Source organism: Sciurus carolinensis, chromosome 16 (assembly GCF_902686445.1).
Source record: "Sciurus carolinensis chromosome 16, mSciCar1.2, whole genome shotgun sequence".
NCBI classification, from domain to species: Eukaryota; Metazoa; Chordata; class Mammalia; order Rodentia; family Sciuridae; genus Sciurus; species Sciurus carolinensis.
In genome coordinates this window covers 48,034,709-48,052,541 of record NC_062228.1, presented here as the reverse complement: position 1 = coordinate 48,052,541, position 17,833 = coordinate 48,034,709, and the positions used below count along the sequence as shown (strand labels likewise).

The following is a 17,833-nucleotide window of genomic DNA, read 5'->3' as shown; positions in this document are numbered from 1 at the left end:
TGAGTTCAATCCCTGGTTGCTCCCCCACCCCCCAAAAAGTGCTGAGGATTTAGCTCAGGGTTCAGTGCCTCTGGGTTAAATCTCTAGGCTGTTCCCCAACACACCTACCCACTGCCCGCCTCCCACACACAAAGAAGGTGACTGCAGGTAAGTAAGACTTAAAAACAGACCACTGGGGATGTGGCCCAGTGGCAGAGCACTTACTCAGCATGTGCAAGACCCCTAGGTTTGATCCCTAGTAACACACACACACACACACACAGCATATCACTTTACTACAAAGAAAACTACTTTAAAATAAGTTAAACTCTGTGATTCAAGTAGACCTACATATTTTATTATTTTAAAATATTTTAGTTGTAAATGGACGCAATACCTTTATTTTTATGTGGTGCTGAGGATCGAACCCAGTGCCTCACACATGCAAGGCGAATGCTCTACCTCTGAGCCCCAGCCCCAGCCCAACCTACATATTTTCCTTCATGAATTCTAAATGTTTGAGGGAATTAAAAATACCAAGTACAAATTCTTGCAAACAAACAGAAAAAGAACTACTTCCCAGCTTATTATGCTAAAAATACTTTAAACTAACCTTGGACATTTCAGGAAAGGAAAATTAGAGGCTAGTATCTCTCTCATAGATGCAAACTATTAAACAATATAGTTAACCAAATTCAGCAAATAATAAAGAAAATAACTGCTGACCAAATAGAATTTACTCCAGGAATGTAAAATGGCTTAACATTCAAAAACCAATGTAATTTACCAGTTTAGCAGAATAAAGGAGAAAAATATGATCATGTCATATTTGACAGTAGTACATTTGAAAAATCCAGTATTTATCATCACAAAAACTGTCAACATGGCTTGGGATATAGCTCAGTCGGTAGTGTGCATGCCTAGCATGAAAAAAGCCCTGGGTTCAATCTCCAATACCTCCAAAAAAAAAAAAAAAAGAAAAAAGAAAAAAGAAAAACTGTCAACAAAATTAGTGTAGAAGGAAATGAACTCAATCTGATTAAGAGCATTTTAAAATAATCTTCAGGTAACACTTGATGGTTTACTAGAGAGAATGAAACGAGGAAATCTTCTATAACTACTACACTTGAGATCATACTGGAGGCTCAAACCAGTACAGTAAGACAGGAAAAAGAAAAAATGTAGAGCTTGAAAAAGACGATGTAGAGAAATATTTGCAGATGACATGGTTTGTATATGCAGAAAATTCAAAGGAATTCTAAAGTTATTTGAACACTTAGCATGATCACTAGATGCAAACAAACATAAAAACAAATGATATATCTACGTGTTAATATCAAGTAATTAAAAAGGTGTGCTCAATGGTGCACACCTGTGGGAGGCTGAGGCAGGAGGATTGCTAGTTCAAAGCCAGCCTCAACAATTTACTGAGGCCCTGAACAACTTAAGTGACACCCTGTCTCTAGATAAAAATATAAAAAAGAGCTTGGGGATGTGGGTTAGAGGTTAAGCACCCCTGGGTTCAATCCCTGACACAACACCAACAAAAAACCCACAAAAAACTAACAGGCACAAAAATCCTCATATACTATGTACTATGGTTTGTCTCAAGGTTCATGTGCTGGGAAGCTTGGTCCCTAGTGGTGGTATTGAGATGGGGGAACCTTTAAGAGGTGGGACCTTGTGGAAGTTGGTTAGGTCACTGGGGGTGCTATACTCAGAAGGGATTAATGTAGTTACCATGGGACCCAAGAGGAAAATAGATTGTTATAAAAACAGCAAGCCTGATCCCTGAATCCCTCTAGGTTACCTCAGAAAGTCATCACTTCCATTTCTCACTGTTTCTCCACCATGGTATGAGACCGCCAGGAGGCCCTTGCCAGGATACCAGCACCATACTGTTTGGACATTCCAGCCACCAGGTTCACCAAACTCAAATAAACCTCTTTATAAAGTCCCTAGTCTTGGGTATTTCTTATAGCAACACAAAACAGACTATAGACATGAATAAATAAGTGGAGACCCAAGAATTCAAGTTTGGATTAACATGCAAAAATCAATGTAATATACCACATTAATAAAATAAAGAGAAAATCAGCTTGATTAACACAAAGACACAGGAAGAAGCATTTAACATCTCTTCATGATAAAAATACTCAAAGAGGTTGGAATAGAGAAAAACGTCCTCAACCTAATAAAGGTCATTGTCTTACTCTGTCTGAGCTGCTATAACAAAATACGATAAACTGGTTGGGTTATAAACAACAGTAATTCATTTCTCACAGTTCTGGAGACTGAAAGGTCCAAAATCAAGGTGTTTGCAGATTCACTGTCTGATGAAGGCCTAGTTCCTCACAGGCGGTGCCTTCTTGGTGTGTCCCCGAGTAGTGGAGGTATGAAGCGTTTCTCTTGGGTTTCTTTGGTAAGGGTGCTAATCGAATTCCTGAGGGCTCAGACCTCAAGACCTAATGGTATTCTATTATGCCAACAGAAAGAAAACAGACTTAAGATAGTGATTCTTCCAAAATTGAGCTAGGGATCGAACATCATCCCAGTGAAAATTCAGTCTGGCTTTCTGGCAGAGATAGAGGCACTGATTCTAAAATTCATATGAAAATGTAAAGGACAGCTTAGCAAATACAAAGTTTTCCAGTTCACAAACACAGTGTGTCTGTCTTTCCATTTTTTTAGGTCTTTATTAAGTTTCTCTCGCTAATGTTTTATACATTTTATTTTTTAGTCATAGATGGACTTTTACCTTTATTTTATTTATTTATTTTATGGGGTGCTGAGGATTGAACCCAGTGCCTCGCACATGCTAGGCAAGCGCTCTACCACTGAGCGACAACCCTAGCCCGTTTTGTAAATTTTAGTGGACAGGCTTTGTACCTTGTTGAAAAAGTTTTATTGAAAATGCAATTAATGTGAAATGCTCCCATTTAAAATATTCACTAATTTTTAGAATATTCCCAGTCATGCAACCATTCTCACAATCTCATTTTAGAACATTTTTGTCACCTAAAAAAGAAATTCTATGCCCATCAGTCGTCATTCCCAATTGATCTCAAACCCTCCAGGTCCAAGCAACTACTAATCTTCTATTTCTGTAGAATTTCTTGTTCTGGGAATTTTATATGAATAGAATCATATAATATATGTATTTTGTATATGTGACTGATTCTTCCTTGACATGTTTTCAAGGTTAATTCATGCTGTATCAAGTGTCAGTCTGTCATTCTTTTGTTGCTGAACATTATTCTGTTGCACGGGTAGATAACTAAGTTCACTTTTTGGTCATTATGAATAATCGTTCTAGGAGCATTGTGTACAAACTTGTGTGAACACAAGTTTTCAAACAATGTTTTCAATTCTCTTGCATCCCTAGAGTAGAATTGCTGACTTATGTGATAACTCTATGCTTAGTTTTTGAAGACAACTAACCTATTTCCGACAGTGGTTATACCATTTTAAATTCTACCAGAATTGTATGAGGGTTCTAATTTCTTCACATCATCAACAATATTTATTTTTTTGTCTTTTTGATTCTACCCATTCTAGTAGATATGAAGTGGTATCCATTGACTATATAATTGATCATCTTTTCATATGCTTATTAGTAATTTTTCTATCTTTGGAGAAATGGCTATTTGAATCTTTTGCCCATTATTTATTTATTTATTTATTTTTATTGTTGAGTTGTAACAGTTTTTTATATGTCTGGTATTTGTTAAGATGTCAATTCATCCCGTATTTACAGAGTCAAGGAAAAGCCAGGGAAATTCCAGTTTTCTTTGTGTAAATCAACCAGTTGGTTCTTGAAATACATATGGAAATGCCTAGGACTAAGAGTTGCCATTTTAATGTTGATAAAGAATACACTTTAAAATTTATAACATTTATATCATAACATTTCAATACTTACTCTAAAGATAATTTGGTACTGGTAAAAGATTAATGTGATTAATTAATAAGACAAAGTAGAATATAGAAATTGACCCACACACATAAGATCACAAATCTGTTAAAAAAGCCAGCACAAAATTCAATAAACAGTGCCAGAGCAACAAGTTATACACATTAGAAAAATATACATCTTGATCTCTACATAAAAACAAACAAAAAACTTAATTTGGAATGGATTACAGTCCTAAATGTGAAAGGTAAAACAATAGTGCTTTTAAGAGGAAAACAGAATACCCTCATGTTTTAGTCCATTTTGTGCTAGTATAATAGTACCTGAGACTGAGTAATTTACAAAGAACAGACATTTATTTCCTTACATTTCAGAGGATGAGAAGTCCAAGATCTAGGCACTGGCATCCTGTTTGTGGTGAGGGCCTTCTTGCTATAGGGAAAGGCGGAAGGGCAGGTGGGGACAAATGCTGTGTCCTCATATGGCAGAGGAGCAAAAGAGAGAATGAAGCCCCAGCAAGCCCCTTTTTTTTTCATTTACTCGATTTTATTGTACATAATATTTTATGTGGTTGATCCCAGTGTTCACACTGACTTGAGGGAGATGTTTTGGATTTCTATGCCAGAGTTGTTCAATTGCTGCTGCTTCTGCTGTTGATTTGTTTTCTTTCAGGATCAAGGTGGGAGTTTTCATATAAAATCTGATTTTTAATCCCTTCTCTGGCAATTCTTTCCTGGATTCTTTGCTTTGCATAATTATACCTACAGGGAAACCAGCATCCTAAAGTCACCAAGATAAATCCTCCTACTCCAATATCACATGATCTTCTAATTCTACTAGTTAACAAAAAATGTCCAAGTCCAGCCACAACAGATCCCAGCGAACCATATAATATTGAATCCCGTGTAGGGAATGTTTTCAACATCTAAAATTCCTAGGAGCTTAAAGGGCTTCCCCTTCCTGGGCTCGCCTGGCTCCTGTACTGCCGCCATGGGGACCAGTTGGCTCCAGCAAGCCCTTTTTATAGTGCATTAATATGTTCATGAGGACTGGGCCCTGATAATTTAGATACCTCCAGTTATGTCCAACCTCCCAAAACTGCTACATTAGGGATTAAGTTTCAACATGAATTTTGTAGGGGACTAAAACATTCAAACATAGCACTTTATCTGCTATGGTAGGTAAAAGTTTTGAACAATGAGCCATCAACTACAAATAAGACTAATAAACTAAATTTCATTCAAATTAAGAACATATTTTCTTCAGAAAGACTTCATTATCAGAGTGAAAGGGCAATCGATAACCTGGGGGAAAATACCTGCAATATGTATCATTACATATGTCCTATAAGGGACTCGTTGCCAGGATATGCAAGTACCTATAAATAAACAGAGAAAAGACAAATTGATTTTAATAAAATGGTCAAGAGCTGAAGAGTCAGTTCAACATAGGGTATACTCAAATAGCTAACATATTTAAATGACCACCAAATGTCAGAAAAATACAAATTAAAATCACACTGAGGGCTGGACACCGTGGGCATGTCTGTAACCTCAGTGGTTTGGGAGGCTGAGGCAGGAGGATCGTGAATTCAAAGCCAGCCTCAGCAAAAGTGAGGCGAAAAGCAACTCAGTCAGACCCTGTCTCTAAATAAAAACACAAAATAGGGCTGGGGATGTGGCTTAGTGGCCAAGTGTCCCCGAGTTCAATCCCCTGTACTCCCCCCAAAAAGAATCATACTGAATTACCACTACTAATATTGCAAAATTTAAGAAGATTGACAAGAGCAGCTGAAACCCTTTACTGATAGATATGTAAATTGGCACAACCACTTTGTAAAAGTATGTGAAGGTATATAAATACTTTGCCAGTATACACAAACATGTAAATATGTATGTACACACACATTAGCATTGAATATATGCCTACTTAAGTCCCAGCCCTTACACTTTGGATTCTCAACAGATATGAATGCTAAGTCTACCAGAAGATATTATAAGAATGTTAAAGGCAGCTTTAGTCATAATAGCAAAAATACTAGAAGACACACAAGTGTCTACCATACAAAATATATGGGTTGGACAACTATAGTTGGCAGACTAAAGCTAGCCCATCACTGGATTTTTGCATGGTCAGTAACCTAACAACAGTTTTACAGTTTTAAATGGTTAAAAAATAGTATTTTCTGATCTGTAAAAATTATATGAAATTCAAATTTCCATGTCCACAAAGTTTTTTGTTTTGTTTTGTTTTTAGTATTGGGTATTAAACTCAGGGCATCACCCATGCTAGAGAGGTCCTCTACCACTGAACTACATCCCCAGTCCTTTACAGAATTTTATTTTGAGAATAGGGCCTTGCTTAGTTATCAAAGCTGGTCTCAAGCTTTTGATTCTCCTGCCTCGGCCTCCCAAGTAGCTGGGATTACAAGTGTGTGCCACCAACTCCAACGCTTCATAACCTTTATTTGGAATACAGTCATAATCATTTGTTTATATATTGTCTGTGACCACCTTCATGCCACTTAAAGGGATCAAACAGATGTTACAGAGACCATTAGTTCCCTAACCTAAAATATTTAATAGCTGGTTGAAGGAATTATTGCTACACCCAATAGAAAAGACATTTTGGAGTCATACTGTGGATGGCAACAAGTCAGACATCATTTCTCTGACTGCGTTCACACGAAGTTCAAGAATGCCCCAAAACTGCTGGGCTCTTTGGAACATGCTACTTGGAAGACTGAGGCAGGAGGACCGCAAGTTCAGCACCAGCCTGGGTAATTTAGCAAGACCCTGTATCAAAAAAAAAAAAAAAAAAAAAAAAAATCACAATGGCTAGAGGTGTAGCTCAGAGATAGAGTACCCCAGATTCAGTACTCAGTACCACAGAACGAACAAACAAACAACAACAACAACAAAAAACAGAGAAAGAAGACCCCAGAACTTAACGTAGGGTGTCAGAAGTCCAGATAATGGTCATGTCTGGGTGGAATCTGATTGACAAGGATGGGGCACAAGGAAGCATTCTTTTTTTTAAGGCACTGGGGATTGAACCCAGGGGCTGTGAACCCACTGAGCCCCTGCCCTTTTTATATTTTATTTAGAGACAGGATCTCACTAACTTGCATAGGGGCTTGCTAAGTTGCTGAGGCTGGATTTGAACTTGTGATCCTCTTGCCTCAGCCTTCCAATCCTCTGGGATTACAGACATGCACTATTGTGCCCAGCACACAGAAGCATTCTTGATCTCTGTGTGTGGCAGTTGCCTGTGTATGTAAAGGATAGTTGAGGCGAACATAAAATATTTATGAACTTTACATAAATTATTCCTCAATTTAAAAAAAGACTAAAGCTCAATTTGAATTTCCTTTTCATCTCTTTCTCATTTCAATATAAATTTCATTTTTCAAATATTTGCTAGATGAATTAAAGTCACCCCCTTCAAATCTTTTAAGGCAAATTGATGCTCAATTAAATGAAATTAAAAATTCAGTTCCTCAGCCAAACTAGCCACATTTTCAGGTTCTCAACAGCCAGATGTCATTAGTAGCTACAGTACTGAACAGCACAGATATTAAAAATGGGATCCAGTTTTTTTTTTCTACTGGATAGCAGTGTTTCAAAACCTCACAAGACGGTTGTTATTTTACAGGTGAGGAAACTGATGTTTAAGAGTTTTAATGATAGTACTTACCAATTTTTCTCACTCTCACAATACTATATTCACATACTTCTTTCCCCAAAGTCACTACCAAAGGTGAATTCTCAATGTATCATTCACTTAATTTATAAAATTCCATAAGAATCTATTCTAAATTCATAACTACCTAAACATATTTTCTTAACAAGTTATAAGAAATTTAGGTGGCAGTCTAAGTCTGATTAATCGCAGATAACAACCTCAACGTTAGTCATCCTGAAGCTGACCAGATACCCCCATCCAAAAGACCCTTGCCATAATTCAGCTTCTTTTCTTGTCAGAAAGTGTTTTACAAAGAGTGTCAACAGGATGTCACAGAAGTTATGCAGAAAGCTTAGTGTGGTTTGAAGTGTCCTCTTTCTTGTAATGCCAGGTTTCCAGACAAAACGTGAAACCTCCATCCAGCCTAAGAATATGGGACAGGGGCTGGGGAGATAGCTCAGTTGGTAGAGTGCTTGCCTTGCAAGCACAAGGCCCTGGGTTCGATCCCCAGCACCCTCCCCCCCCCAAAAAAAAAAAAAAAAAAAAAGAATATGGGACAGAGAGCAAATGTTATGGGAACCTCCAACCCCCACTGATTATAAATCTAAAAGAATTTTCCAGACTCGGGGTCCAAAGATTTTTAGGCATTAGCCCCTCTAGACCGGTTCAGCTTAAACAAACCTGCTTCCTGAAAATTCTTCGGGTGTCCAGGCTCATCTGTCCTTCCCCAAAGACCTCTCATGTACAATCCCGAATGGACCAATAACATCCCCCTCAGTCTTAAACACAAGCTGATACAGATCACATTCACAAAGGATAGCCACAGCCTTTTCCCCAAAAAAGTGGGATGGATGGATGGACACACACACACACACACACACACACACACACGGCTGTGAAGCAGGCATCACACCCCCTAACCAGCTCAGCAATCTGGTTACCGTGGCAACTGTGTACTACTCGGAAATCTGAAAAAAATCCGGACCCTACCTCGCAGCCTTTTGCCGTTTTTCCAGTCACGGACTACATTTCCTTGAAGACCTAACCTCTTCTGTTTGAGATTTTCCAGAAGTTCTGGGGAGCCAACTGAATTAAACCGCTCAGATGAGATTCATAGTTCCAGCCGGGGGGTCAATCCGGACGCCCATCACGCGGTGCACAATTACACTGAACCAGCTTGAAACCGGCTTGAAACCACGTTTCCCGAAGGCCCCTGCGTCGCTGCGCCACTCCGCACACGTACGCCCTTACGTCTTGATGCTAGGATCCGGTGTGCAGCGGTACGTGAACCGAAACCCTCACTAAAACCTGCACCCTGTTAGGGTTGGAGCGCGGGACGGCTCCCATAGAATGCGGGGGAAAGCGGAGTACTGGCAGGGGCTCGGCGCTGACAGGAGAGGAAACCCGCTGGCTCCGGACTGCCTTTCTTCTAGGTCTGAGTGCTCCCGGCTAGTTAAGGAGGTCGGCTTCGCCGGAGTGGGGTAGCGGTGTCTCTCTCCGCCAGGAAAATTGACACTGTCACTTCGGTTCCGAGAGCTGCGAGGGCAGGGTGCTACGAGGTGTGTTCCATCGCTCTGAATTGATGAGTGTACCCGCTGGCGACTCCTCGGGCACAATCCGCACGGTTGTCTTGGCAAGGGGAGCGGGTCGGAGGAGGGAAGGGTGTAACTAGTATTTTAAGCTGAATGCATGTGTGTGCGCGCTCGCAGGACCGCGTGGTAGGGTCACCTGTGGTAGGCTAATGCTTGTAGCCGCTGGTCCCTCCTGCACCTCTCCTGTAGCCTGTTCCACATCTTGCTTTTGGCTAATAACTTCCTTGTAGTGTTATAAAATTTCTTATTAGAACCCCCATATTTCTGCAAAAGGGTAGTTAGATCTAGATGCAGATCAGATTTTACCTAAATCACATTTTTAGGCAAAAGTAGTTCATTGTTGGTACTGTATTTTTCCTGTTGCATCACATGAAGAGGTTCTTAAAGTGTGGTGTCCCACTTCTAGTGATGTCATATCCATTAGCACTTAAACAAGTGCTGTCTGCTTAATATTTCCTTTATAAAATTCCCTCTCCTTTCTTCTAAAGCATGCGTTATTGATGGAGGGAAAAAGTGAGTACTGCCCATGAAAGGTTTTCCTAAGTTGCCCAGGCTGGCCTCAAACTTTTGATCCTCCTACCTCAACCTCTCCAGTAGCTGGAATTACAGGTATTCACCATCACATTCAGCTCTTTTGTACATTTTTAATCTTTCGTACATTTTAATCAGGTGGCTGTGACTCGAGAACTTTTACTTGTTCAGTCTTTTTTTTAATTAATTTGTTTTCTTGTTTCTTATCTTTGGAGTTATAGATGGACAGTATACCTTTGTTTATTTTTATGTGGTGAAAGGATCAAACCCAGTGCCTCACATATTCTAGGCAAGTACTGTGCCACTGAGCCACAGCCCTAGCCCACTTTTTCAGTCTTGAAGTCTAAAGGTGGCCTGCTGTGTGTATTTTGGTCGCCTTGTGAATCTTGTTCATATTTGACCCTCAGTGCTTTTTGTATGTGACCTGAGCTTGGTGAATTAATAAAAATAGTTTTATTATTTTATAAAAGTTATTCAACCTGTTGAGTAAAAAGTTGAAAGGAAAGACTTTATTCAAAGGATCATTACTATAAGGGGAAGGAGATTACTACAATTGGGAGAACACTACAACCATAAGATCTGCAAGCATCTCAGAGGTCAGGCAGAAAGGAATTTTCTTTTATAGGAAAGAGCAAACAGGCAAAAAAGAACTGGATGCAGGGGAGTGGGATGAGTATGTGGACAGTGGCTCTGGAGATGTTCTCTGCAGTCCTGGTTCAGAGAGTTGTTACCACGCTAACTCAAGATCCAGGAGGTCTTTGGGGTTGGAGAATACGTTGAGGTCCTAAGATGGTAGCTTTTCTGGGAAGGGCATGAAAACTGGGTAAAATTCTTCCCCCTCATACCTTTTCAATGCATCTTTTCCATTTTGTAGTTCCTGAGTTGTACTTTTTTATAATAAATTGGTAAGCATAAGTAAAGTGCCTTCCTGATATTAGATAAAAATTATAGGAGGCCATAGTATTGAACTAGCCTCCTTCACTAGACCCTCGAATACCATACTAAATATCAAAATGGAGTCACTCAAGCTGAGGTTCCCTGCCTCCAAACCAAAAACAAGTTGTCATCTGATCGTCAGAGAAATCAGGAGAGATAGGCATGTGTGAGACACTGGGTTTGATCCTCAGCACCACATAAAAATAAAATTTACAACTAAGAAAAAAAAATATGAAGTAATCTAATATTAACCAATCATTTTTCTTTTGTTCTGTCCCCCTATCCCCACTTTACAGGACTTTGAAATGATGAATCTGTTTGATGTGCTGTGTTTCCACTTTTTTCAGCCCTTATCTATAAAGCCAGCCTCTGTGGTTGGGGATGTAAATCAGTGGTAGGGTATTTGCCTACCATGCACAAGACCCTGGATGTGGGGTTTCCTGGGCATGCTCTGTGCTGACTGTACCCTAGGAAGGTAGCATCTTGTAAGGTTCTGTTCACCATCATGGGATTAAGGAAAATTTTATCCTGAATCCCTTCTGCTATAACTGGTTTTCATTGGATTTGTGGGAGGGCTGAGCTGTTTCCAAATTCCCTCAAAGATGGGAAGTTAAGTAGTTCAGAGTTGCTCATTTTGTGAGCTCTGAGGCAAGTCTGATCTCATGACTTCTTTTCTTTCTCCAGCACTGGTGTCTCAACTCAGCACATTTCCAGGAGAGGAACCCAGAAAATTGGTGTGTTCTGACAATTTTACTAGGCCACATGTGAGTCATTGTTCTGTCTTTCCTTCTTGAAGGGCAGTCATTTCATTGTGATGTGAACATTGGACTTTATGTATCCCAAAATTTTCTGCCTTTTTTGGTTCCCTTTAGAACTGGTCCCAAACATTTTCCATTCCAATAAGTGATAGTAGAAAAAAAATCACAGACTTCTCTAGACATTTTCCTTCTGTCCAGTGTTTAGATATTTATTCATCAGATCTGCCTACATTTTTCATATGCACAGTCTTTTTCCAGGAGCACTGAGGGAGCAGAAACACCTCCTCTTAAGAGCAGTATTAATACATGGTTTGATGAGGTAGAGGTGAATCAAGGGGCACATAGCAAGCCTTGATCTTCTCTACAAACACAGTTTTTCCACTTGGGAGTCACAGTATTTTTCTTTGCATGTTATCTCAGTGTATGGCAAGATTTTCTGTGAAACTTTTAAAATTGGGTGAGAACTGAGTCCTGTGAAGAAAGGGATCTTGGCCCTTGTATAGCTTCCTATTACTGCAGTAACAAATTAATACAAGCTTAGTGATTTAAAACAACAAAATTGTCTAAAAACAACAACAAATTATTGGACCCAGTGACTCATGCCTGTAATCCCAACTACTCCAGAGGCAAGAGGATCACAAGTTCAAGGCCATCTTCTACAACTTAGTGAGATCCTGACTCAAAATTAAAAAATATAAAGGGCTGGGTATATAGCATGTGGTAAAGTACCTCTGGGTTCACCCCCCAGTACCAAGGAGGTCAGATGTCTGAAATGGTTCAGACTTCAATTAGGGTATCAGCCAAGTTGTGTTCTTTCTGGAGGTTCTAGAGGTGAATTTGTTTCCTTATGTTTTCTAGGTTCTAGAGAATGCCCATAGTCCTTTGCTTGTGGCTCCCTTGCATTCTCAAAATCAGGAATCCTATCATTCTGACTTCTACTTTTATCATAATATCTACTTCTTTGACTTCCCTGCCTCCTCAATCACTTATGATTGTGATTGTGATTACATTAGGCCCAACCAGGTAATGTAGGATAATTTCCCATATCTCAGGATCCTTCATCACATCCTTTATCACATCAGGTCCCTTTTGCTATATAAGGTAACATAGTCACAGGTTTGAAGGACTAGGATGTGGACACCAGGGTCGGTGGAGGGGGACATTATTCTACTTATCATACCCATCTTGCCCAAGAATGATCGAGCAAGGATGGTCATCAGTGAGGTTTGCATTGGAGATGGCCAGAATGTGCCAGTCCAGAGCATTATCTGAGCATCTGGAGTAGCATTATCATCTTGCTGTAACCTAGGAAAATGGAAAGTAGAACAAATAAAATATGTCTGATGCATACTCTCTTGAGAATTATAGATTCTGAGAGCTCAAAGACATTAGAGAATTTGTCTAGTTAAATACAAATAAGTAAATCATTTCATATGTAAAATGGAAATTTCCTACATCCATTATACTCAGTGATATAATTTTGTAACTTAATAATGAATCCAAGCTTTCCAGAACTTCAAATTCTATTTCTTAGTCTAGATATTTGGTCAAAGTTGTTTGGAAAGAGTCTATCAATTTTGTTTATCTTTTTCTTTAAAGGGAGAAGAGAAGGGAAGAACTTGTCTTCATAAAGAATTTGTCGTTGGACTGGGGTTGTGGCTCAGTGATAGAGCATTTCCTCGCACGTGTGAAGCACTGGGTTCGATCCTCAGCACCTCATAAAAATAAAGGTATTGTGTCCCTCTACAACTAAAGAAAAAGAATTCATTGTTTATTAGAATGAGAAAGCTTAATGTTCTGACTGCATTCAGTGTTTCATGTACTCATCTTCCCTTTTTTATTTCCAGTCCTTTCTGGTTAATTCAACTGTTCTATTATACATAAGAAGGTTTGTAGCAACAAGAGTACTTGAGAATCATGTTGCTGCTACAGCTTAGGCACCCATTTTTTTTCAGGGACCACTAATATTAATATTATCAGTCATGGCCTATTGCTTCCTTCCATGACCTCCTCCATCTTTCTCATTTCACCTCAGAATCATTACCATATTTTCACAAATAATGAATTTGTTGTCCCAGTGACTGGTGACTTTCAGGAATGTGGCTGTCAACTTCTCTCAGGAGGAATGGGAATGCCTGGACCTTGCCCAGAGGGACAGGGATGTGACGTTGGAGAGCTGTAGCAATCTGACCTCACTCAGAAGATCTTCTTTCATAATAATCAGAATCTGTCCTCCTATAATTCCTGCCTCTTTTATTGTGAATTTCTAAGGAAAGGTTTCAGTTTGTAGAGGTAGAAATGAAGTGCTTCATTGTGGACTTTTTTATTTCTCATCCTTTAGATCATGATACCTTCCTCTGTCACTGTCTCTTCATAGTTGGCCAATGAACCAGATTTGATTCTGGAACTCCTATAGAATCATCATGTTCCATTTCTTTCTTTTAAGCTGGAAGTATGATGCCAAAGCCTAGAGTCTTCCTTATTGGACCAAGGAATAAGGGTTAGTCACCCCAAAGCTTCTATTGCTGGGACTATTATGGTTGGTCTGTGAAGTAGCAGCTCTTTAAGATGTTTGTTTGAAACTCACATCAAAGACCTGAGAAAGGAAGGTCTGAAATCTAGGGATAGCAGGCAGGTTATATCAGAATGAGTTTCTAAAGTTCCATCCTCCTAACTTACATATATCACTCTTCTCACTTATTTCCCCTTTTGTTTTAGAAAGGAAAACTACCTTTGGTTTCTTTCAGGGAAAAATTGTTTTATCTATTTTTTGAATTGTTTTTTCTCCTAGATATTCTTTTACCAATATTCTTTTATATTTAAACTTGGACAAGTATCCAACCAGGAGATAATCTCTCAGGGGAGGTAATCTTTGAATTGGGACCAGCATGAAGTTAGCCATGAAAAAAAAAAAATCAGGGAAATATATTCAGGCAGAGGGAGCAAAAGTACAAAGGCCCTGAGATAGACTGAGCTTTGCTTATCTGAGGATCAGCAAGAAGGTCAGGGCAGTTAGAGCTGAGAGCGAGGTAGAAAGGAGAGGTGAAGTCACAGAAATGGACAGAGATTTGATCTTGTAGGGCCTTCTAGGCCACTGCAAGTAATGAAATTTTATTCTGTGTATAGAAACCTGCCCCTGACTGGTTTTGCGCAGTTGAGTAAGGGATCTTTGTTTAAAGGTCACTGTAGGTGCTGTGTGGATATGGATATGCACGTATGAGGAACTGGGTTTGATGCTCAGCACCACATAAAAAAATTTAAAAATAAAGGTATTGTGTCCATCTATACCTAACAATATTTAAAAAAATAAAATAAAATGAAAACAGGAAGACCAGAGGACTAGTTCAGAATGCCACATTGCAGGTAGTGGCTTAGAATGGGGTTTAATAGATGAGAATTAGTGATATTTTGAAAATAGAATTAATACTTTTAAAATCAAATACTTTGAAGATTGGAAATAGAGTCATCAAGGTTAAGAACCTGGCAGAAGGAAGTCAAGTTGTGTGGTTGAGATGCTTATTGGACATCCATATGGAGAAGTTAGATAAGCATTTAGAAGCCTTCAGGACCAATGAGATAAATATGGGATTAATTCTTTATCATGGAACTGGATGTGATTATGGAGGACTTGATTTAGGTGGATGGCAAAGTAAAGTGCAAGGACTAAACCATAGGCAGTCCAACATTCAGTTAAGAAGAGGAAAATGGGCCAGGCATGGTGGCATGAGCCTGTAATCACAGAGGCTTGGGAGGCTTAGGCAGGAGGATCATGAGTTTAAAGCCAGCCTCAGCAAAAGCAATTCAGTGAGACACTATCTCTAAATAAAATACAAAGTAGGACTGGGGATGTGGCTCAGTGGTTGAGTGCCTGAGTTTAATCCCTGGTTAAATCCCCCTGGGTGCAGTTCTTGGTTACCCCTCCACGCCCCCCCCCCCCAAAAAAAAGGAATTTAGTTAACTATAAGAGAGATTCTGCCAATTGGTCAAGTAAGATTAAGGCTGAGAATTAGTTATTGGATTTGGCAAGACAAAGGATATGGGTGACCCTAACAAGTAGGTTTCGAAATGAGAAGAATAAAAACCTGATTGCAGAGGATTAAAAAGAGAGAGAAGAAATGAGCCAGCAATAATAGTGTGGGACAGTGAATTAGCTCACCAGGCTAATTAGTTCACCAGGCTAAAGTGTTGAAGACCTTTTTGTGGAGCTCTCAAAGATACAAATAGAGTTTTAAAATGTTTTAGAAATGCCAGATATGGTGGCACACACCTGTAATCCAAGCTAATCAGGAGGCTAAGGCAGGAGGATACAAGGTTATCAAATTAGACTCTGTCTCAAAAAGTAAAAAGGAAAAAAAGAAATGTAAAAAGGACTTGGGATGTAGTTCAATGGTAGGGTACCCCTGGGTTCAATCCCCAGTAACACACACACATACAAAAGAATTGATTAATTTCTACGTCCAAGTATATATCACATTGAAACTTCCATAGTAGATCATGTAACAAAAAGTGCTACTGGTACTGATATAGATGTTATTGAGAAGCAATCTAACTTGAATTGAGCATTAATTATAAAGTTTGAATAGATATCCAGGTTCAGTTTGAAATAATTATTTTGTGGTTTGAATGAATAAACATTAGTGTTGGGGAACTGGGGTTGTGGCTCAGTGGTAGAGTGCTTGCCTAGTACATGTGAGTCACTGGGTTTGATCCTCAGCACCAAATTTAAAAAATAGATAGATAAAATAAAGGTATTGTGTTCATCTAAAACTAAAAAATTTAAAAAAAAAAATTAGGGTTGGAGTAAGGCTTGTGGCAAAAGCATATGAAATAAGTCTTCACATAGTGTGGGGAAGAGGTATTTTTATAAATGTTAGTAATTGATAAGGTAATTGGTTAAAATAAGATAATAAGTAAAATTATGGGGAAGAGAATAAATGTATCACTTATTTGGAGTTGCACCATGCTTTTGGCTTCTAAAGCCAACTGATTACTTCAATCTTTTGAAAGTTGAGAAAGCCATTTGTTATATCTGAAGGCATGACATGGCAGTTCTTGCATACTTTCTTGGTAAATAAAGAGTTTTAATCTTTCACTATGAGATTCAGGTTCTTTTTTGGTTTTGGTGGTGTTGGGGATCAAACCCAGGGCCTCACACATGCTTGGCAAGTGCTCTACCACTGAGTTACACCCCCAACTCTAGATTCACATTATAGTGTATATTTAAATTATCTACAGTATATAAGTCCTAGAATAATTTTGAGGTTAAGTGATAGATGTTATAGTGGTAGGAGATGTAGAAATAAAGAGCATTTATTCACAAAATATCATTCACAAAATATCATTGTGTGAATGATATTTTGATATTAGTGACATGTAGGAATTTTCCTCATTGTGTTGTGGTTTATATACAGGGAATTCAGGGCTATAATTGTATATTAAGGCCCTGGGCCCTGGGTTCAATTTGTATTAGATCACCAAAAAAAAAAAAAAAAAATTGATCATGAAAATAAAACTATACCTACAAATTATTCTCCACCTACGTTAATAGTTGGTAGTAAGAGTAAGTTAGTTAAGCTTTCCAGTACTTGATTTGCTATTAAAAGTAGTAATGTTCAGTCTTCAAGTTTGGCTATAGATTTGTTCATAGTTTGATTTTGTAAGACAAAATTATATTGATGATGTGAGGCCAGAAATGAGTTTTTTGGGGGGTGATTACTGGGGATTGAACCCATGGGTGGTTTACCACTGAGCTACCTCCCCAGGTCTTTTTATTTGGGGGCGGGGTACCAGGGATTTAACGCAGGGCACTTTACCACTGAGCCACATCCCCAGCCCTTTTTATTTTTTATTTTTGAGACAGGGTCTCACTAAATTGCTTAGGGCCTTGCTTGCTAAGTTACTGAGACTGGCCTCAAACTTATGATTCTCCTGCCACAACCTCTTGAGTAACTGGGATTACAGGCATGTGCCACTATTCCTAGCCTATAGGTGATTATTAGGGCTGTATCCTATAAAACTTATTGGCATTTGGATGAGAACATCTCCAATTACTAAAGCCATTACGGATGAATATCCAATGATTGATTTGAAGTCTTGGATGTAAACAAATACACTCTGTTACACTTATTCCACGTAGGAATACTATGAAATGGATAGGCTATATACTCTTAATGAATTTTAAATAATAGTAATTCAAGTTATGTGATAACCTAATTTTTGTAATAGCAGCTACTACAAGAACTATAAACAGTATTTGGGGTTTCTGCATATGCTTTTGGTAATGAAAAGTAGAGGCCATAGTAGACCATTTTTACTATGAATATTGTTCTGCTTGCTCTGGTAGTGTTTGATTCAGTACTAGTTTATTAAACACTTAATGAGCCTTTAAGTTTTGAATGCAGATTAATGATACAAGCAGAATAAAGAGCTAGTCAAGGACT

At 38.7% G+C, this 17,833-nt stretch overlaps 1 long non-coding RNA gene and 1 pseudogene across 1 annotated transcript; both read right to left on the bottom strand.

Annotated features, from left to right (window-relative positions):
* Nucleotides 1–4,518: 4,518 nt before the first annotated feature.
* LOC124967212 (uncharacterized) lies at nt 4,519–9,048 on the bottom strand. Its single transcript, XR_007105491.1, has 3 exons — nt 8,567–9,048; nt 5,211–5,270; nt 4,519–4,653 (listed from the first exon to the last, which is right to left on the bottom strand). It is a non-coding gene; the product is annotated as an uncharacterized LOC124967212 (long non-coding RNA).
* LOC124967210 (cytochrome c oxidase assembly protein COX20, mitochondrial-like) lies at nt 4,566–5,177 on the bottom strand (annotated as a pseudogene).
* Nucleotides 9,049–17,833: the final 8,785 nt, after the last annotated feature.